Raw genomic sequence first — 24,115 nt, 5'->3', positions numbered from 1 at the left:
AAATGAGGGGTAATATCGCAGAGATTTCAGAAGAAATGGAGACATTTATGCTGTGCTTTTACTGTGTTGGTCAGACCCTTAGCCCATTAGCCCCCTCCTCCTTCTGTCATAGCCAATTCTTAGAAGCAAATACTGAGGAAAATGGGTTCTGAACAAAACGCCACTATCTCAAGGAATGTACAAAATAAAATGTGTTTCTGAAGCAATCTGTTCCTGACATAGTTTCACAGTACAGACTGTATAATGGCTCTCAGGTCTCTGACACCCGTAGTCTAGTTGCTAGAATGTGTGTGAATGTAGGTTTGGGATGACCAATCCCTGTGATTATTCGACCTTTCCAGTGGAGAACTGCTCAAACTCCAGGCACCACTTTCCCCCTACACTCTGGTCCTCAGTAAAAATTCTTTGCAGGGTTGAAACTCTCCTGTGCATTATTTTTAGTTAACACCAGTTAATGTGTTTGTGGCATTTTCTTGACTGTCGTTTCAATAAGTTGTTAAACGGTATATTTTAAAATATAGTGCAGAGAGGGATATGAACCCCAATAAGAAAACCTGCAGGGTCTGTGTCTGCTAATCCCTGATGTGGATCACTGAAGCACAAGGAAGTTGTCCCACTGAACTACCTGTTAGATACAATATGGACAGAAGACTCTACATTAAGGGTCATATGGGTATTGCAGTGGGCAGGCACACAATGCTTTCCCTTCTAGGTCCTGAGTTCAAATCCAGTGCAGTGCTGGGATTAAAGGTTCCTCTTGCTGATGTTTGCAAGGGCTATATTAACCTTCATCCAATTCAAGTGCACAGCACTGTGGCTCCAATGGAATTCTCTAGCCAAGAGGGCTGTGGAGACTCAGTCACTGAGTATGTTCAAGACAGAGATCGATAGGTTTCTGGATATTAAAGATATCAAGGGATATGGGGATAATGCGGGTAAGTGACACTGAGGTCTAACATCAGCCATGATTTAGTTGAATGGCAGAACAGGCTGGAGGGGCCGAGTGGCCTACTCCTGCTCCTATTTCTTGTGTTCCTATAGCACCGAACAGTTGGGCATATGTTTTAACCTCAGTCAGAAAGTCCATCAGCATAGCTGATGTGGATAAGGGAAATGTTGCTCCGAGGGAACAGAAGATGTCCTTGCAAGGGTTAGGACTACAGCAAGTTACTGACAAACAGTAAACAGAATTCTCTATCTAACCCATACTATAGCTGACCTAGGAGTGCTTGAAACTAACACTAGGAGGGCATCACTTCCACTGTCTAGGCCCCAACTAGAATATTGCATCCAGTTCTGACTAAGAATGTGTGGGCCCTTGAGAGGGTGCAGAGGAGATTTTCCAGAATGGTTCCAGAGATGGGGGATTTTAGTTACAAGGTTAGGTTTGAAAAGCTGGGGTTGTTCTCCCTGGAGCAAAGGAGATTGAGGGGAGATTTGATCGAGGTAGACAAGATTATGACAGGCTTAGATAAGGTAGACAAGAGAAAACTGTTTCCATTAACTGATGGTACAAGGTCTAGGGAGACACAGATTGAAGGGTTTGGGCAAGAGATGCAGAGGTAATGTGAGGAAGAATGTTTTTGCACAGTAAGTGGACATGACCTGGAACTCGCTGCCCACAAGGGTGGTGATTTTAAAAGGGAAATTGGATGGGCATTTGAAGGAAATAAACTTGCAGGGCTACAGGGATCGAGTGGGGGTGTGGGACTGACTGAATTACTCTGCAGAGAGCCAGCATAGACTCGATAGGCTGAATGGCCTCCTTCTGTGCAATAAGTGACTCTATGACTTTATGACACTATGACATTTCCTTTCGGCACTGTTTTCACACAGTCACAAACACATTTATTTTTAAAGGGTTAAGAATTGCATTAAATTATCAGCTAAAGAAATGTTACACCAATGTGTTAACCAGAACACTAGCAAAGAAACTAAACCTTTTAGAAACAAAAGGGAGCAAGCATTCAATCCAGCAATAATCCCTAACTAGCACAAAAACACATTGAGATAGATGCACTAGAAACATCAATCAAATTCTTTTTAAATATCAATATGACACTTTCGTAAACAGAGAAATGAATAAGAATATGATTGGTGACAAAGAAAGAAAGGACTTGCATTTATCATGTTTTACAGCATTTCATACACAGTGGGAGTGTGTAGACAAATGTGCCAGTTATTTTGCCCACAGCAGTGTTAGCTGAGGGAGAATGTTGGATAGGACACCTCCTCTCCTTTATGTCGTGAGATCTTTAACATTCACCTAAACCAGCTGACTAGGCATCTGCTCGGTACTCAAATCAATTACAATAACTCCCCCAGTGCAGCCCAAAGCTCCCCAGCACTGGCATTGAAACTATGTTTTCAAAACAGGCTGACACTGGTTGACACAAGGGTTGAGAAATACCCCAATTTGATGAAAATGTTCCTTTATTCATTATTAGACAATTCAAAACAGACAAGAAATTTTAAAACTATCCCTTACGTCCTTTGCCACGGGAAAGTTGCAAAACATGATCTCGAGGCTGTTGAACCAATATCCAAGAAACCACAAAGAGAGGTACAGAGTCCTCACCTTATTCCAGTAATAACCCAGTTACCAAATGAAATAGTGGAACTAGTGCAACAGATTGAATACCTATAATTGGCTCAGATATACCTTCTCACTTTTGTGCTTGAACCAAATTATCACTGATTAGCTAATGTAGTCTAGGGATGTTAGGAGGGGGATCTCTGTGCAGGAGTGAGTGAAAAGGTGCTCAGAACAAATGACTCAGTACAAAAGCACAGATTGCATCATATTGCATCATATTATTAGCCACTCCGGGCGCTGCTTCACAAACCACTGACCACCTCCAGGCGCTTACCCTTTGTCTCTCGTGACAAGGAGGCTAAAGAAGAAGAGCTATAACTTTGGGTGATGATGCAGAATGGGTGATATCGAATTACACAGTGGTTATACATACTGCAGATTTTCCATTCCTACAACTTTAATTGAACAGAAAATCAAGCTGGGTACATAACAGACAGCTAATTCGATTTATCCATTCTGTACTGTTTCCCGAAGTTAAAATTACCCTCAATGTATTGATGTGTATAAGCTGCTTATTTATTGAATCATAGAATGGTTACAGCACAGAAGGAGGCCATTCGGCCCACCATGTCAGTGCCGGCTCTTTGCCAGAACAGCTCACCCAGTCCCACTTGCCCGCCTTTTCCCTGTTCAGATAATTGTCCAATTCTCTTTTGAAGGCGTTGACTGAATCTGCCTCCACCACACTCTCAGGCAGTGCATTCCAGATCCTAACCACTCGCTGTGTAAAAAGTATATTTCTCTCATGTCGCCATTGCTTCCATTGCCAATCACCTTAAATCAGTGTCCTCTGGGTCTCGAGCCTTCCACAAACAGGAACAGTTTCTCTCTATCAACTCTGTCCAGACCCCTCATGATTTTGCCTAGTATGTCTTTCATCTTGATTTCAATGCAATTACTTGCACACTTGCGGGAGATGTGCGGCTCGTAGCGCAATGTCAGCGAATTCCTGCTGGTACTGGCGCCCGAGGCTGTCGCCCACCTCCCGGAGGACGCTGATGAGCTTTTCCGGCGCCGATGGTGGAAACTGATGAAATGTTTTATTACCTGCACCCTCTTCCACCCCACCACCCTCCCCCCCGCTTCCCCTTCCCCCTCCCCCGCTTCCCCTTCCCCCCCACCGCTTCCCCTTCGCAGCTCCCCCCTCCCAGCTCACCCCCCCCGCAGCCTCTTCTCCCACCCCCTCCCCCCTCGCAACCCCTTCACAGCTCCCCCCTCACACCATCTTCCCCCAGCACCCCCTTCCCCTGCACTCCCCCACCCCTCTACAGCCCTCTTGCCAGCAACCCCTCGCATCCCCTTCCCTCCACCCCTCCCCCTCGCACCCCCTCCTCCCACCGGCATCCACCTATCCCTGAGCAGGGGCCCTAACAACCCCACTGCCTTGTAGGCGTCTCGGGAGAGTCCAAGGCTAAGGGAGTAGACCCAAACAGAAAATCCGGAGCGGAACCCCGTAGGCGGTCATGTGTCACCTTTGCCATGTTTCCGGCAGTTCCTGCAGCCATACCAGTGCCAAACATCGTGCTCTGCACTCCTTTGGACCCCACCAGGAAGGCCGAGAGAGGGGTTTTGACGCTTGGGCAACTCACAACCTCCATACATTCGCCCAGGCATGCGCCATGGAGAGGTCACTCCATAGTCGCCTCACAGCGACCGAAACAGCACAGAAGGCAGCACTTACAGTTGGCGTAGAGATTGGGCACCACGGGTTGCCTTTGTCGGTGGGAGAGGTCATCGCACCTCACTGGACAGCTACCGCCCGCCTCAAACCGGGCAGCCCCCAGTCAATAAGGTTCTGTCCCGCCACAGTCACCTGCTTCAATAAAGGCCTGTCGGAAGACTTTACACAAATCAACGATTTTCGGAAGACCGCCATCATTAACAATGAGCTCAGTATGTGGACATTGCAGCACTTCAGGAGACACGCCTCCCTGCGAGCGGATCTCTAACAGAGCAAGACTACACTTTCTTCTGGCAGGGTAGGGATCCTGAAGAACCAAGACAGCATGGAGTGGGCTTCGCCATCAGAAACTCTTTGCTCAGCATGATAGAGCCACCTTCAAATGGCTCAGAACGCATACTGTCCATCCGACTGCTCACCGTCTCTGGTCCAGTACACCTACTCAGCATCTATGCTCCAACACTCTGCTCCCCACCTGAAGATAAAGACCAGTTCTACGAAGAACTCCATAATATCATTAGTAGCATCCCCAATACCGAACATCTGTTCCTGCTGGGGGACTTTAATGCCAGGGTTGGGACCGACCATGACTCATGGCCCTCCTGCCTTGGGCGCTATGGCATTGGAAGGATGAATGAGAATGGACAGAGACTGCTTGAGTTGTGTACCTATCATAACCTCTGCATCACCAACTCGTTCTTTCACACGAAACCCTGTCACCAGGTTTCTTAGAGGCACCCAAGAACACGTCCTTGGCACCAACTGGACCTCATCGTCACAAGGCGAGCCTCCTTAAACTGTGTTAAAATCACACGCAGCTTCCACAGTGCGGACTGCGACATCGACCACTCCCTGGTGTGCAGCAAGGGTAGACTCAAATCAAAGAAGCTGCATCACTCCAAGCAGAAGGGCTGCCCGTGCATCAACACGAGCAGAATTTCTTTTCCACAGCTGTTACAAAAATTTCTAAATTCACTTGAAAAAGCCCTTCAAAACACTCCTACAGCAGAGACCAAGTGGGCCCACATCAGTGACGCCATCTATGAGTCAGCCATGACCACCTATGGCAAACGTGTGAAGCAGATTGCAGACTGGTTTCAATCTCACTTTGAAGAGCTGGAACCTATCATAGCCGCTAAGTGCATTGCACTGCTGAACTACAAGAAAGCCCCCAGCAAGTTAACATCCGTAGCACTTAAAACAGCCAGAAGATCTGCACAAAGAACAGCCAGGCGCTGCGTAAATGACTACTGGCAACACCTATGCAGTCATATTCAGTTGGCCTCAGACACCTGAAACATTAGAGGAATGTATGATGGCATTAAGAGAGCTTTTGGGCCAACCATCAAGAAGATCGCCCCCCTCAAATCTAAATCAGGGGACACAATCACTGACCAACGCAAGCAAATGGACCGCTGGGTTGAACACTACCTAGAACTGTACTCCAGGGAGAATGTTGTCACTGAGACCGCCCTCAATGCAGCCCAGTCTCTGCCAGTCATGGATGAGCTGGACGAACAGCCAACAAAATCGGAACTCAGTGATGCCATTGATTCTCTAGCCAGCGGAAAAGCCCCTGGGAAGGACAGCATTACCCCTGAAATAATCAAGAGTGCTAAGCCTGCCATACTCTCAGGACTCTTTGCCTGTGCTGGGATGAGGGAGCAGTACCACAGGAACTGCGCGATGCCAATATCATCACCCTCTATAAAAACAAAGGTAACCGCGGTGACTGCAACAACTACCGTGGAATCTCCCTGCTCAGCATAGTGGGGAAAGTCTTCACTCGAGTCGCTTTAAACAGGCTTCAGAAGCTGGCTGAGTGTGTCTACCCTGAGGCACAGTGTGGCTTTCGAGCAGAGAGATCGACCATTGACATGCTGTTCTCCCTTCGCCAGCTACAGGAGAAATGCAGCGAACAACAGATGCCCCTCTACGTTGCTTTCATTGATCTCACCAAAGCCTTTGACCTCGTCAGCAGACGTGGTCTCTTCAGACTACTAGAAAAGATCGGATGTCCACCAAAGCTACTAAGTATCATCACCTCATTCCATGACAATATGAAAGGCACAATTCAACATAGCAGCACCTCATCAGACCCCTTTCCTATCCTGAGTGGCGTGAAACAGGACTGTGTTCTCGCACCTACACTGTTTGGGATCTTCTTCTCCCTGCTGCTCTCACACGCGTTCAAGTCTTCAGAAGAAGGAATTTTCCTCCACACAAGATCAGGTGGCAGGTTGTTCAACCTTGCGAAGACCAAAGTATGGAAAGTCCTCATCAGGGAACTCCTCTTTGCTGACGATGCTGCATTAACATCTTACACTGAAGAGAGTCTCATCGACAGGTTTGCGGCTGCCTGCAACGAATTTGGCCTAACCATCAGCCTGAAGAAAATGAACATCATGGGACAGGATGTCAGAAATGCTCCATCCATCAATATCGGCGACTATGCTCTGGAAGTGGTTCAAGAGTTCACCTACCTAGGCTCAACTATCACCAGTAACCTGTCTCTCGATGCAGAAATCAACAAGTGCATGGGAAAGGCTTCCACTACTATGTCCAGACTGGCCAAGAGGGTGTGGGAAAATGGCGCACTGACACGGAATACAAAAGTCCGAGTGTATCAAGCCTGTGTCCTCAGTACCTTGCTCTACGGCAGCGAGGCCTGGACAACGTATGTCAGCCAAGAGCGACGTCGCAATTCATTCCATCTTCGCTGCCTCCGGAGAATCCTTGGCATCAGGTGGCAGGACCGCATCTCCAACACAGTAGTCCTCGAGGCGGCCAACATTCCCAGCTTATACACTCTAATGAGTCAGTGGCACTTGAGATGGCTTGGCCATGTGAGCCGCATGGAAGTTGGCAGGATCCCCAAGGACGCATTGTACAGCGATATCGCCACTGGTATCAGACCTACCGGCCGTCCATGTCTCCGCTTTAAAGACGTCTGAAAACGCGACATGAAGTCCTGTGACATTGATCACAAGTCGTGGGAGTCAGTTGCCAGCGATCACCGGAGCTGGCGGGCAGCCATAAAGGCGGGGCTAAAGTGTGGCGAGTCGAAGAGACTTAGCAGTTGGCAGGAAAAAAGACAGAAGCGCAAGGGGAGAGCCAACTGTGTAACAGCCCCGACAACCAATTTTTTCTGCAGCACCTGTGGAAGAGCCTGTCACTCTAGAATTGGCCTTTATAGCTACTCCAGGCGCTGCTCCACACACCACTGACCACCTCCAGGCGCATATCCATTGTCTTTCGAGACAAGGAGGCCAAAGAAGAAGAAGGAGAAGAAGAAGAACTTGCACACTTCAATCTAATCCGCATCAATTAGATCTCCTGCTGGATTGACAGACAGGATAGCAGAAAGAGATCAATTTGTCAGATTAAAGATGGCAATAATACAGAAATAAAATAATTTCAGTATTCAGTAGTTTTCACTATCTAAAGTCCTCTATTTGTGCTGAAATGTGTCCCAAAATTCTTCAGGAGTGGTGGTAAATGCTTGTACTACGGAAATGTAATGGTATGGGACTAACACCCACCCATTTAAATGGAACTTGCTTGGTTGTATTCGAGCCACTGGTCCTGACACTCAGCAGGTAATAGTGATCCTGTATTTTTGATGTGCATCTCCTGAAATACAATGTCTGACCCCAAGATCATGAGTCTTTCTATTAACCTTTGCGAGATTAACTTGCGACATTTTGCAACAATACTTTGACTGATCATAAATGCCTCCACCAGTGTTTGATGAACAGACACAGCAGATGGATGCTGGCAAATTGACAGTGAAAAGCCAAACCCTTTTTGTAAAGAGAGAGAAAGCAGGACAATACATCACGGAGAATGCTGAAGCAATCAAAAACTGTTTGTTCACCGCACAATTCCGCTATGATTTGTTATCTATTTTCTTGCAGAGAGCTGGAAAAATGGATTTTTTCGACAAAAAAAAAGCTTGAGAGACAACAGCCTCAGTTGGCAATTGGTTCAGAGGGTTAGCATAGTGCCCTTTCACCTCTGGGACCTGGATTTCAAATTCAGTCCAACAGATGGGAGGAAAGTCTCCTCACATTTCCATGTGGAGTGAGTTTGGCCATTCTAGTGGGCATCAATCCACAGCACCAAGCCACAACTAATTTGTCACAAAACTGGCAATACACCCAGAGAGGTTATAAAGGTAGTTGAATTCTCAAGGGCAATTCGGGATGGGCAATAAATGCTGGCCTAGCCAGCGACACCCACATCCATGAACAAATTAAAAAAAGTTGGATTGGGAAATGGAAAACTTCACATTGGTGTCGTAAAGGATGCTTTTCAGAGATTGGGTGGGCCAGAGTAAAGGGAACATTGCATTGAATCTTGAGGATAATTGCATGAGATGTTGTAGAATTTCGAACCGAAAACTAGACTGACGCTGCACAAACTCATTTCACTCCTAAAAAAGGAAGATTGGTGGCTCTGAACTCCAAAAACAAAAAGATCAAAGTTTAACACGCACCGACCCAAGATATCTGGAAATTAGAAGCATTCGTTTGGTGTCGGGCCTGGTAAAGGTCACTCAGTAGAAGTGGCACTCATATTTGTTTCAAAATTGAATCTCTTCTGAGGTAGGTCACTCTTAGAAACAAAGTGGAACTCCATAAATTAAATGGATTTGGAATTTATGAGGAATAAATCCTTCCAATAATTCTCATTAATATCTTGTCCGTACATAAGGTTCCATTTGCTTTACAATTATACCATTGGCACAACATGGTTTTGCTTCACACCAACACCAAGAAATTGTAGTGTCAATCCAAAGTAGGGCCCAACCTGAGGCAAAGCAGAATGAAATTCTAGGGACCAATTCACTCCGCATTTTCCAGTTGTGGTATAAATGCAGCCTGAGCAAGCTGGATCGTCTTGGCTTCTTGATTTTGTTAAACATACAGGTGTTGGTTGTAAAGAGTTGTATCACTTAATACAATTGTGTATAAAGAGAACATAAGTCTATCACAAAACCAGTCTGAGTCCTCTGGAATTTAGTCATTTTATTATAATCACAGAAGTACACCAAGGTTCACAATGACTTTGAATTGTCACTTTCTGACCATCTTTGTTAAAAAATGAAAAAGGAATTAAATTTATATAGTGCTCTTCACAATCTCAGGGCATCCCCAAGTGCTTTAAAGTCAATTAAATACTTTTGAAGTGTAATGTAGGAAACACAGCAGCCAATTTGTGCACAGCAAGCTCCCACAAACAGCAATGTGATAATGACAAGATAATCTGTTTTTGCAATGTTGATTGAGGGATGAGTGTTCATCGGGAGACCAGAGAGAACTCCCCTACTCTTCTTCGACATAGTGCCATGGGATCGTTTACATTCACCTGAGAAGGCAGATGGGGTCCTTGATTTAACATGTCATCCAAAAAATGACACTTCCGACAATGCAGCACTCCCTCAGTATTGTACTGGAATGTCAGCCTTGATTTTTGCACTCAAGTCCTGGAGTGGGATTTAAACCCACCACCTACTGTCTAAGAGGTGAAAGTGCTCCCACAGCTGACACAGAAGGATTCAAAAGTTCTCAGTTCCTCCAAACAGAGAGTGATTTTCCTTCAGTTTGGAATGTTGAGATAATAACTGAAGATATAGTTGGACATTGATGATCCCAATCTAACTTAATCAGCGGACAAACTACTTTTACCAACAGTTCTTTTTTAATAAATTGTTTGAAATAAACTACAAGGCCATGCAGTAAAGACAGAGGGGTCAATTGTAACCTAATACGTGGGCGGGAAACCCACAGGATCACTCGAACTCCGATTTTACACCCCACCGAATAGTACTCTCCACTAACTTCAATGGTGAATAAAATCAGGTAGAGAGTAAAATCTGCATTATTAAAATTGCTCCAAAGACAGTGGAATTGTTCAATATACAGATGGGTTCTATACTGGCGCCATTAGAGTACAAGAGGTTTAAATGTTGATGAGTTGGATGGCCCTTTCACATCCCTGGACGAGTGAGACATCAAATGTATAAATTTGCATGCCCAGCATGGAGCTTCATGTGGCTGGAGAGCAGATCAATAGTTCCAGTGTTGTGGTCAGCAGCCCTCACAGGACTTTCCATCCAGAAAGTCCCACTCGGCACCATGCCTGAATTCCCAGTTTATGAAGGTCCTTACCGGAAGTGCAAATTCTTCAGGTGTATCCTTGTCCTTCCACCACCCACTTTTACAGCCATTCGGGGTGAGGCTGCTATCTTCTGTCACTTTACATTGAGTTACAGTAGCTTTGTGCTATAAACACACTCAAATACATTAATAATTGGTTTAGAACTGCTGCAAACTCATATCATATTTGTGAAACAAAGACAGAAAGAGGTAAAGATAAAGAAAAAACAAAATAAGAGAGGGAAAGGAATAGATGGAAGACTTGCATTTAATGAGCACCTTTAAGTGTCTCTCAGCAATAGCCCACATACATAGAATGATGCAACACAGAAGGAGGCCATTCAGCCCGTCCTGCCTGTACTGGCTAAATAACTGCTATAAATGACTTTGAATGGCGATGACTGTTGTAAAGAGATCTTAAATCTGAGCACTCAGAGTAGATTGAAACCGACATCCTAGAACTGGAGAATCACCTATGAACTCATTGATCCCAACACCGAAGAAATTTTATTTCATCAGTCTGGCTGCATCTGAATTCCAAATCCTACAGATAAAATATAGGGCTGAAATTTATACTCCTACTGCCGCAATCGTCGGTGTGCAGAAACAATGATGGCCGCACGTCACAGAACCGCCATGATCCTAAGCCTCATTTAAATAGCCGGGGCAGACCACACCCCCTCCCCATGATGACGTTGGGGGGGGGTGGTGGGCTGTCCGCCTGTCCATCCCCAGCAATGGCGACAGCTGCCTGTGCACAGGTGCTGACGCCATTTTTAAAGGGCTTCGAATCCTACTGTTCAATTTAAGTATTTAAAGAAACAGTTAATCAAAAAAATTAAATGCATTTATTTTGCCCCTCTCTCACCCCCCACAATAACCGTAAAATTAATTAATTGCCTCCTCAAAACACTTACCATGACTACCTGACCTTCCCCCTACCCCCACAAAGTGCATAAACTTTAACCTAAAACCCTTCCCACCATCCCCTACATCAATGAGCTAACTTTGCCCCCGTTCTCCACCCCAGTCCTGCACTGAGAAACTTACCTCCTCCCCGCTCCCAACCAGTGTTCCGTCTCATTTCCCCGGACGGGGTTCCGAAGGCGTGGGCGTGCCGGCCAGCGGCACACAGATGGCACCAGGACAGACGATGGGAACATAAATATAATTAATTCTTTGATTTTAATTTATTTAAATATTTAAATGGCTGTCCCGTCGCCGAGCGGTGGGGGGACTGCCACGAGGTCTCGCCACCGCCGGCAATATCGGTCCGGGCCCTCCCGGCGCAGGATGCGTGGCGGCCCACTCCCGGAGGCATTTTCCTGCCACCCCCACCACGACCCCTGGCATTGGGGGGAGGGTCTGTAAAATTCAGCCCATAGTGTCCTATCTGTGTGGCAGTATGTTCCCTGAATGTTTGTATTTTATGAACTAGCTGCTGACTTAAAATAAAATCCTTTAGCAGATGGCTTTTTGGAAACATCCAATGTTGGATCCAAGAAACCCTGGAAAATCTTCCGCAACAATGAGCACATTATGGAAAAGATAAGGGGTGGTTTTAACCCCTGGTTTTTGGGTGGGCGCCTTGGATCTTAAAATGCCCCTGGGCCTGATGCTACAAAGGTTGGAACAGTTCTCCCTGCCTTAGTCCTTGTCGGCATGACTACCACACCCTGAATTAAAATCAGGGCTATAGTGAACCAAAGGCAAACCTTAGCAATTTACACTGGAATACTCAGGGACTGAGTAAGTGACACATTAGAATTGTGTAATGGCACCACAGTGACTGCTTCTAGGTCACGTACCGCCTGCGTCCCTGGTATTGCTACCTGTTCTACACCAACGTCAGGTTGTTAGAATGATCCAGAGATGCAAGTTCCTTGTGGGAGGGTGAAGGAACTTATCTAAATTAATGTCAACCTACTTCAGTATTCATAACATCATTAGCCTATACTCTTTCACTCTTACAGCAGAGCAGTCAAGAGCTCAGCTTCTGGATGTTGCAGCCTGTGGAAATTAAACAAGTCTATCTAAATTATAGATGAGGCAGCAGAGAGCTAAGTGTCAGAGACTAACTGGTGGTGTCATTACCATGTATCTTACATCCAGTGTTTATTAAATGTAATACAAAACAACCCAGTCTAACTGTGCAGGGATAACTATCCCATTCTAAGGGCTCTTCAGATGCAGGCGACCTCATTGTGATTGAATGCAGGCTTGTTCTGTTGTGAATATCCTAAGATAAGAGTTAAACTAACAAATCAATTCAGTCATGACTTATTCATGGCCAGCAGCAACAACAATGTGTATTTGTATAGCGCCTTTAACATAATAAAACATCCCAAGACAGTTCACAAAAGCATTAGAAAACAAAATATGACACTGAGTCACATGTTAGGGCAGATGAATCAAAAGTTTGATCAAAGAGGTAGATTTTAAGGAGCATCTTAAAGGAGGAAAGAGGTGATAAGGTTTCAGGAGGGATTCCACAACTTAGGGTCCAGGCAACTGAACGCATAGCCACCAACAGAGCTGAAATTCTTCATTTTGAAACACTGTTATATGCTGGAGTCAGGTTTAAGAATTGGCACTCTCTGGTAGGGCCTCACCTGCCAGCAGTGTGTTTTGGGAAATCACGTGCTCATTCCCCATAACACACTGTCCATTCATTTTAATGCACATTTGTGAAATTGCCCCCTTTGCATCCATATTAATGTAACAGTTCCAAAACAGTAAGTGATGGTGTTGTCTGCAAATTAGAGTCAGTAGTCATCTTTGCCAAAGGGAATCCATAAGAGCTTTTTGTTCAATTCCATGGTTCAACAAACCCACCACTTTTTGATAAATTCGCCCCACTTATCCACTTACTCAATTCATGCCTCATTCCAGAAACACAACTAATTATCTCTACAACCTTGCCAGGTAACGTATTTCAAAAGCTTTTTGTGTGAACATATTCTTCCGACCTTCCCTCCCTACTCATAGGGTTTTATCCCGTGGTCCTGTGCTCCCAATGCGGACTCCTTTTCAATAGGTGAGAAAAACCAATCAAAAAGGTAGCATCTGCCCTCAGTTCCCGTCTAGTGCAGGCTCTCAGCTGGGAGAACAGGCCACTGAGGCCACCCTGGAATCTTCGAACTGTCGTCCCCTGAAGAAGCTAAGACAAAAATGGGGATGAATTTCCATGGAGGTTCACTTGCTGATCTGTCATAGCTTCAGCAGAGGAGCCAGTATCGCTGGCTGTTCCAGAGAAGTTATGGAGGGAGGGGTGGGCGAATTCTAGAACCCCATTGGAACTTGGATCCCCCTCCCCCCCGCACCCCCCCCCCCTCCTCCCCACACAAGGCTTTCTGCAATGAGGGGAGCTTAAAACTCTGCCTTCAAATCAAGTTGTACAATGTTGATATGACATCACAAGGGACCTCTCCACAGCAGCTACCTAAGCTGCTGAGTATTTCCAGCATCTTCCTGTTTTGATTTCAGATTTCCAGCATCCGCAGTCTTTCGTTTTTGTTTTGATCACAAGGGACCTCTGCTGGCAACTAGCCCCACCACCCCCAACTTTGTTCAGCTTTTAAAATGCTAAGTTCCTGTTTTAAGAAAAGGATTTTGTAATTCCTTGGTGCCCAAGTTGTGTCCTCCAGTGTACTGATCAAAACTGCAATCAGAAGCTGCTGCTCTGCTCAAAACCCGCAGACGTCATTTGACAGTAAAATTGGCATCCATAAACTACATATCTCAGCCATAAAATGTGACCATGGGTCCCAACAGGGATCTTAACTGCTTTTTAAAATGAATCATATATATGAAATTCTCGGATGTTGCTCTCAGTCGGCTGCTGCCTGTTCAATGCCTGGGTTTTAAAAGTGCTTCTATTCAACTAGAGCTGCGTGAACTACATTAAAGTGCTGGGTGGTTTGGGAATTATATTTCTCTTCCTGCAGACAAAAAATGTCTTAAAGCAGTGTTCACTTTTGCTTGGCTTTGTAACAGCTCAAAGGATTCACTGTCTCAAACACTGCTGGAAAGGGAAGGCAACTAACGAGCCAATCAACACGCATGTGTAGACCCGGGGCTCTTTACTAAATAGCTCACAAGAACATAAGAATATAAGAAATAGGAGCAGGAGTAGGTCTTTCAGCCCCTCAAACCTGCCCCACCATTCAATAAGATCATGGCTGATCTGTCCCAGGCCTCAACTCTTCTTTCGGGCCTGCTCCACCTAACCCTCGACTCCCCGAGATCTCAAAAATCTGTCTAGCTCCTCCTTAAATGCATTTAGTGACCTAGCCTCCACAACTCTCTGAGATAGAGAATTCCAGAGATTCACCACCCTCTGAGAGAAGGAATTCCTTCGCATCTCAGTTTTAAATGTGTGACCCCTTATTCTGTAACTATGTCCCCTAGCTCGAGGTTCCCCCACCAGTGGAAACATCTTCTCAACATCTACCCTGTCAACCCCCCTTAGAATGTTTCAATAAGATCACCTCTCATTCTTCTAAACTCCAATGAATAGAGGTCTAACCTGTTTAGTTGTTCTTGATAAGACAACCCCTTCATCCCAGGAATCAGCTTCGTGAACCTTTTCTGAACTGCCTCCAATGCTAGTATATCCTTCCTTAAATATGGGGACCAAAACTGTACGGGGACATTGGATTGCCCCAATCTCACCAACCCCTTTTTAATCGGGCACAACTAATAAAGGACTTAACCACAAAACCAAAGAAAACCTATGAAACATAGATAATGATGTTATTAGTATTTTCCACTATGCCCTCTGTTCCCTGTGGTCACCAGTCACAGAAGACCTCAAGCTTATTGATGGCCACCACATGCTCCTTCTCCTGGGACAGCCAGGAGAGGACAACCTTCAAGTAAAAGGATTGCTTTCATTTCTTGCCTGTAAAACCTTGCCAGTCTTTTGAGTAAAAATAACCAGTATAAGAAAACTCAAGGATGGGAAAAGGCTGTTCAGTCCATTGATACTCATCCCTTTCGTGCATTAACTCTCTAACATGGCATTGAATTGTTTTTTGAATTTTGAACTCCATTTGCTCCCCATTTCCTAACATATTAATTGCATCTCCAAATCCCTTATGGTCATGTTCCACTCTACCTCTGCAATTGCCCAGCTCTCCTCCCAACTTACAACCACCCAGCTCCAGCCTCCTTACTCTGCTCCCAAATACAAAGTGGGATCCAAATTGCTGTCTTTTTTCTGTTTGTTATTGGTGTTATTGCTGCTGTTGCGACTATTGTCGTTACTGTTGTTGCTGTTATAGTTATTGTTCCATCTGTTGGTGCTGCTGCTCTCGATTGTTCAGCATTTGTAGCTCGGTTATTTGTTGAACAATTGCACAAGTCACGAGGGAAGTGCAGCAATTCAACCCTTTTCAAAATCCTCCAAACTCCTTCTTCGCTCTAGCCCCAATATTCAGTTGCCTAACATCAGCTATACATTATTTAGAGGATAGGAGAGAGAAACAGGACCTTCATCTTTAACAGACTGATTGATTAGCAAAGGCACATTGGTAAATAAATAATCACAGAGATACCTCTCATTTGCATGTGATTTTTGCTCAGAATGGGTGATAAGTCTTGATTGAATAAAATGATTTAATCATGCCTATCCACTTCTTTAAGTGCATTTGCACTCTGCAGTAGTTTGAAAACCTTGTTGTCTTACTCACACAATACTGCACTAAATTATAGAGAATTCGCCAATTTACCAGAAAAGCATTTTGAAATACACTACCAGCTTATTTCAAGCTGCTGCAATATTTTACTTGAATTTATTGCTATGCTACAATGGCTCAATAGTACTGTAGAGTTATAAATGGGAAGTGTACTTTAATTTCTATAAAGGACTGCTACATATACCTTTCGATATTGTCATCACCATAGCCTGTTATCATTTCACGCAATCTAATCTTCACTTTTCTTCATTTCATGCAATTTACAGAGACTGTTTCCATAAATTATTCTACTTTGTATCTTATTTACTATTGACAGATAAATCCTCATACTGTTTTACATGCGAGATGTGTTTCAATTTTGATCTGCTATGCCTCAGTAGTGACTGCAATGGGAATGTATACAGCCAGGAAGTAACTACGGGATTTGTAACCGTGGGCAACAGTCTTTCACTAACACAGAGTATGGCCCAGCTCTTGGCACCCACTACTTGGAGTGCAAATGCACCACAGAATTTCTTTTTAGTTGATGCAATGTAAGTTGCCCACTACATCCTTGAGATAGGCTCTGTTGTTCTTCGTATCACTGATCTGGTTATAGGCATGAGCCTATTAATATCAATATCTGCTGGTGGCTCAGTTTTGGGGGCGTAGTAGGCCATGATAAAGAATGCAGGAGACTGTAGGAGGACACAGACAGGTTAGGGGAGTGGGCAGATATCGCAGAAATGATGGAGGCCATTTGGCCCATCTCACTTATCCCTCCGTAGAAACCTAGGAGGACCTTTATGATCACAACATTGGATTGCCTCTTACATTCTCTACCATTTCCTCCACTACCTTCTCAGAAGACCATTCCAATAGTCCCTTTAGGGTAGTCTTTCATCTTTACTCTCTGAGCATTTATCATTGCCTGGCAGAGTACAAGAGGGACTTCTTACAGGGAGGAGAAAGCACACTTTACCAGAGTTGTGATCCTCTCACTAGACTTTCCTTTCTCCGCTCTGCTCTGCTGATGCGTTAAGCCCAGGGAGTAAAGATAAAATCGACTCCACTTTGTATGAAATGCTTCCTGACCTAAGTCAAAGTTTGTATCTATGTTCCCTTGCCCTGTGGCACTAGTCCAAATTGAGATAGTCCCCGGATTAGCCTTTGCTACTCCATTTAGTATCTTATATAGTTCTGTAAGAACTCTTCACATTCGTCTCATTTCAGGGTGAAAGAATCCACAAGGTTTTTTGAACCTTTCCTCATAACTCCGTCTTCTGGCACTAGGGAACAGTTTCACTGGCCTATCTCTGCACCACATCTAGGGAAAGATAGATGTGCAATGGTACATTTTGGGGAATAGAAAGGTGTGGAAAATCTGACTTAAAGCACAGCAGAGCGAAACTACCTATCATTAAAAGCAGGATTGCAGATGAAATGAGCCAGAAGAGGGCTAATGGGAATTTGGCTTTATTTAAATAGGCAAGAAACACAAAAGCACAGAGGCGATGGTGAATCCACCCAAGACATTGGTTCGGCCACAATTATTGTGTGCAGGTTTAGATATCCCTTTATAGAAAAGATGGCAAGACGCAGGAAAAAAATACGGTGTAGATTTGCTCAGATGATCTGAGGGATGAGACACTTGAAAAACTATTGGAGCAGAGAAGGTTAAGGGGAAATTTAATACAAGTGTTCAAAGAGAGTGAAAGATTATTTCCATCAGTTGACACATTGGTAACAGGGGAAATAAGTTTAGGATTTGTACAATAAGCCTAATGCGGGAGGTTGAAAGAAGCGTTTCCACGCAATCGTTTTTGAGTCTGCAATGCATTACCACTAATGCCGACTGAAGCTCAGTTCATCATGATATTTAAAAGGGAATTAGATAAGCACTTTGAAGGGGAAAAATATGACAGGGCATTGGGAAAAAACAGGGAAATTAGGTTATGAGTAGTTTGCTTTGATACCAGCACAGGCACCATGTGCTGAATGGGCTCCTCCTCTGCTCAAATTTCTATGATTCTATGAAAATCACATGGGGACTGGCTGGAATCTCACTGATTTGAATTCCCCTGACTAATTTGAGTTTGGGCCAGATCAGAATCAGATATCGATTGTTATGAAAGTGCTTCCATTTTTTTCATATTTTATTTAATTTAAGGAGGAGATAGACAGATTTTTAATGAGCAAAGGGTTGAAGGGTCATGGAGAACGGGTAGGAACATGGAGTTGAGGCCAAGATGAGCTCAGCCATGATCGTATTGAATGGCGAAGCAGGCTCGAGGGGCTGAATTGCCTACTCCTGCTCCTAGTTCTTATGTCTTCATTTCTTTGAGGACTTGTGTTAAAACTGAAAAGAGTCCATGGATGTGTTTTTTTTCATCAAGTTCACTGAAAGGACACTTGAGATGTTGTTTGAAAGCCACCTGAGTTGGAAATCATGTGCTTTGGGCTCAGTAAACAACAGAACCCTTGGTGACTTGAGGAAAAAATGGTTACAGTGAAGCCACATGTCAAGGTTTATAGAGTGGGCACAGATTTAAGGTGATTGGTAGAAGGATTAGAGGGGACATGAGGAAAAACGTTTTCACCCAGTGGGTGGTGGGTATCTGGAATTCACTGCCAGGAATGGTGGTGGAGGCAGAAACTCTCAATTCTTTTAAAAGGTGCCTGGACATGCACCTGAAGTGCTGTAATCGGCAAGGCTATGGACCAGGTGCTGGAAGGTGGGATTAGATTGGGCGGCTAGTTTTTTCATCCGGCATGGACATGACAGGCTGAATGGCCTCCTTCTGTGCCATAATTTTTCTATGGCTTTGTGGTTCTAGGTCAGGAGGTTGACTCTCTGGGGTTTTGGATATATTTTTCAGTGCAGTTGGGGTGTGAACTGTTTGAAGACAGTTGGTGTTTTCCTGTCAAGGGAAAAATAGAACCCCCCCCCCCACCCCCCAGCTCATCTCCTTCTCTACCACTTTGAAGAAATCGTGCAAAGATCCAGTGTGGGAGAGCTAAGACCCGTGGTGCTGCAGAGCTCCTGAGAAGGACGGGTTGCATCTGAACTGGAGGGGCACCAATATCCTGGGCGGGAGGTTTGCTGGAGCTCTTCGGGAGGGTTTAAACGATTTGGCAGGGGGATGGGAACCGGAGCTACGGATCAGTGGATGGGGTAGCTGTTGAACAGGCAGATACCGAGTGCAGAGAGTTTGTGAGGAAGGTTAGACAATTGACAGGACAAAGTTGCAGCCGGTATGATGGGTTGAAGTGTGTCTATTTTAACGCAAGAAGTGTCAGGAATAAGGGTGATAAACTTAGAGCATGGATCAGTACTTGGAGCTACGATGTTGTGGCCATTACGGAGACGTGGATATCACAGGGGCAGGAATGGATGTTGGATGTTCCGGGGTTTAGATGTTTCAAAAGGAATAGGGAGGGAGGTAAAAGAGGTGGGGGAGTGGCATTGCTAATCAGGGATAGTATCACAGCTGCAGAAAGGGAGGTCGTCGAGGAGGGTTTGTCTACTGAGTCATTATGGGTGGAAGTCAGAAACAGGAAAGGAGCAGTCACTTTGGGAGTTTTCTATAGACCCCCCAATAGCAACAGAGACACGGAGGAACAGATTGGGAAGCAGATTTTGGAAAGGTGCAGAAGTAACAGGGTTGTTGTCATGGGTGACTTCAACTTCCCTAATATTGATTGGAACCTCCTTAGTGCAAATAGTTTGCATGGAGCAGTTTTTGTCAGGTGTGTCCAGGAAGGTTTCCTGACTCAATATGTAGATAGGCCGACCAGAGGGGAGACTATGTTGGACTTGGTGCTTGGCAACGAACCAGGCCAGGTGGCAGATCTCTCGGTGGGAGAGCATTTCGGTGATAGTGATCACAACTCCCTGACCTTTACTATAGTCATGGAGAGGGACAGGAGCAGACGGGATGGGAAAATATTTAATTGGGGGAGGGGGAATTACAATGCTATTTGGCAGGAACTGGGGAGCATAAACTGGGAACAGATGTTCTCAGGGAAATGCACGACAGAAATGTGGAGGTTGTTTAGGGAGCACTTGCTGCGACTGCTGGATAGGTTTGTCCCGATGAGGCAAGGAAGGGATGGTAGGGTGAAGGAACCTTGGATGACAAGAGATGTGGAACAGCTAGTCAAGAGGAAGAAGGAAGCTTACTTAAGGGTGAGGAAGCAAGGATCAGACAGGGCTCTAGAGGGTTACAAGGTAGCCAGAAAGAAACTGAAGAATGGACTTAGGAGAGCTAGAAGGGGACATGAAAAAGTCTTGGCGGGTAGGATTAAGGAAAATCCCAAGGCGTTCTACACTTATGTGAGGAACAAGAGGATGGCCAGAGTGAGGGTAGGGCCGATCAGGGATAGTGGAGGGAACTTGTGCCTGGAGTCGGAGGAGGTAGGGGAGGTCCTAAATGAATACTTTGCTTCAATATTCACCAGTGAGAGGGACCTGGTCGTTTGTGAGGACAGTGTGGAACAGGCTGATATGCTCGAACAGGTTGAGGTTAAGAGGGAGGATGTGCTGGAAATTTTGAATGATATGAGGACAGATAAGTCCCCGGGGCCAGACAGGATATACCCAAGGATATTACGGGAAGCGAGGGAAGAGATTGCTGTGCCTTTCGCGATGATCTTTGCGTCCTCACTGTCCACTGGAGTAGTACCGGATGATTGGAGGGTGGCAAATGTTGTTCCCTTGTTCAAGAAAGGGAATAGGGATAACCCTGGGAATTATAGACCAGTCAGTCTTACGTCGGTAGTGGGCAAATTATTGGAGAGGATTCTGAGAGACAGGAATTATGATTATTTGGAAAAGCATGGTTTGATTAGATACAGTCAGCATGGCTTTGTGAGGGGCAGGTCATGCCTCACAAGCCTTATTGAATTCTTTGAAGATGTGACAAAACATATTGATGAAGGAAGAGCAGTGGATGTGGTGTATATGGATTTTAGCAAGGCGTTTGATAAGGTTCCCCATGGTAGGCTCATTTAGAAAGTGAGGAGGCATGGGATACAGGGGAAGTTGGCTGTCTGGATACAAAATTGGCTGGCCCATAGAAGACAGAGGGTGGTAGTAGATGGAAAGTTTAGTTTTAGTTTAGTTTAGAGATACAGCACTGAAACAGGCCCTTCGGCCCACCGAGTCTGTGCCAACCATCAACCACCCATTTTATACTAATCCTACACTAATCCCATATTCCTACCACATCCCCACCTGTTCCTATATTTCCCTACCACCTACCTATACTAGTGGCAATTTATAATGGCCAATTTACCTACCAACCTGCAAGTCTTTTGGCTTGTGGGAGGAAACCAGAGCACCCGGAGAAAACCCACGCAGACACAGGGAGAACTTGCAAACTCCACACAGGCAGTACCCAGAATTGAACCCGGGTCGCTGGAGCTGTGAGGCTGCGGTGCTAACCACTGCGCCACTGTGCCGCCCTATAAAGTATTCAGCATGGAGCTCGGTGACCAGTGGTGTTCCGCAGGGATCTGTTCTGGGACCTCTGCTCTTTGTGAGTTTTATAAATGACTTGGATGAGGAAGTGGAAGGCTGGGTTAGCAAGTTTGCCGATGACACGAAGGTTGCTGGAGTTGTGGATAGTGTGGAAGGCTGTTGTAGGTTGCAACGGGACATTGACAGGATGCAGAGCTGGGCTGAGAAGTGGCAGATGGAGTTCAACCTGGAAAAGTGTGAAGTGATTCATTTTGGAAGGTCGAATTTGAATGCAGAATACAGGCTTAAAGACAGGATTCTTGGTAGTGTGGAGGAACAGAGGGATCTTGGGGTCCATGTCCATAGATCGCTCAAAGTTGCCACCCAAGTTGATAGAGTTGTTAAGAAGGCGTAAGGTGTGTTGGCTTTCATTAACAGGGGGATTGAGTTTAAGAGCTGCGAGGTTATGCTGCAGCTCTATAAAGCCCTGGTTCGACCACACTTGGAATATTGTGTTCAGTTCTGGTCGCCTCATTATAGGAAGAATGTGGAAGCTTTAGAGAGGGTGTAGAGGAGATTTACCAGGATGCTGCCTGGACTGGAGGGCATGTCTTACGAAGAAAGATTGAGGGAGCTAGGGCTTTTCTCATTGGAGCGAAGAAGGATAAGAGGTGACTTGATAGAGGAGTACAAGATGATGAGAGGCATAGATAGAGTGGATGGCCAGAGACTTTTTCCCAGGGTGGAAAGGGCTATCACCAGGGGGCATAATTTTAAGGTGATTGGAGGAAGGTTTCGGGGAGATGTCAGAGGTAGGTTCTTTACACAGAGAGTGGTGGGTGCGTGGAATGTGCTGCCAGCGGTGGTAGTAGAAGCAGATACATTAGGGACATTCAAGCGACTCTTGGATAGGTACATGGATGATAGTAGAATGAAGGATAGGTAGTTAGTTTGATCTTAGAATAGGTTAAAGGTTTGGCACAACATTGTGGGCCGAAGGGCCTGTACTGTGCTGTACTGATCTATGTTCTATGTTCTAAATTGGAAAAAGTTCTGCGATTCAAGTGCATGTTGGTAGAAAACCCTAACGCCACATTTCTCCTGGAAAGCCTACTAGACTAATTCTTGACATCTCCAGAATGAACTGCTTCTGAAACGATGCCAGTGACCCGTCTCCGTATACCCAGACGCCAGACCAAAGAAAAGGACAACTGACTTCCTTCCACATCTCTTTTTTTTCTCTTCAAGAATTAGCAAGTATTTTGCCAAAGTATTCTTTTTTGCCCTTTTTTTTGTAACAGACCTCTGTAGAGAGAATTTCTGTATTTTTTCCAGTGTGTGAGTATTATTGGGGGATTTTAAAAAAGGAACTTTCATTTTTCAATCTGTGTGTTAATGCTTTGCTTTGTTACTGGTTAAGTCTTGTTTTATGATAAACTGATAATATTGTTGTTCATTAAAGAAACCTGGTTCATGTATTTTATTCTGGGATATAAAAAATAGGGTATATGATTGGCTGTATCAGTAACTGGGTAAACCTTTAAATAAATGTTGTGACCTGTGGAGAAATGGAACTAGAAAAGACAGTGCACTCCTCCCGTCTCAGTCGTAACATGATTAAGATACGAGGGCTGATTTTGCTGTCCTGGAACTTTCCAGGTACATATTAAGAGCAGGGAGGTTTTGATGGAGCTGTTAGAACGTTAGTTAGGCCACAGCTGGAATACCATGTATAGTTCTGGTCGCCACACTGTAGGAAGGATGTGATTGCACTGGAGAGGGTGCAGAGGAGATTCACCAGGATGTTGCCTGGGCTGGAGCATTTCAGCTATGAAGAGAAACTGGATAGGCTAGGGTTGTTTTCCTTAGAACAGAGAAGGCAGAGGGGGGACCTGATGAGGTATATGGAATTATGAGGGGCATAGATAGGGTAGATAGGAAGAAACCTTTTCCCTTAACGGAGGTGTCAATAACTAGGGGGCATAGATTTAAGGTAAGGGGCAGGAGGTTTAGAGGGGATTGGAGGAAAAAATATTTCACCCAGAGGGTGGTTGGAATCTGGAACACGCTGCCTGAAGGGATGGTAGAGGCAGGAACCCTCACAACATTTAAGAAGTATTTAGATGAGCACTTGAAACACCATAGCATACAAGGCTACGGGCCAAGTGCTGGGAAATGGGATTAGAATAGATCGGTGCTTGATGGCCAGCACAGACACGATGGGCCGAAGGGCCCGTTTCTGTGCTGTATAACTCTATGACTCTATATTGGGAGGAATGTGCTGGGCCTTCACTCTGCTAGGACAGTGAGCCCAGTGCCTGAATTTCTTCTTGGGCCTAGTATCACAGACATGTACTGGGTGCATGTGGGGCTGCATGTTTGACAAACCTGTTGGAGTTTTTTTAGGATGTTACTAACAGCATTGATAAAGGGGAGTTGATGGACGTGGTGTACTTGGATTTTCAGAAGGCTTTTGATCAAGTCCCCCACAGGAAGTTGGTTAGCAAAATTAAAGCACATGGGATTGGAGGTAATATA

The sequence above is a fragment of the Heterodontus francisci genome, chromosome 9, assembly GCF_036365525.1.
Source record: "Heterodontus francisci isolate sHetFra1 chromosome 9, sHetFra1.hap1, whole genome shotgun sequence".
NCBI lineage: Eukaryota > Metazoa > Chordata > Chondrichthyes > Heterodontiformes > Heterodontidae > Heterodontus > Heterodontus francisci.
This window is presented reverse-complemented; position numbering follows the sequence as displayed.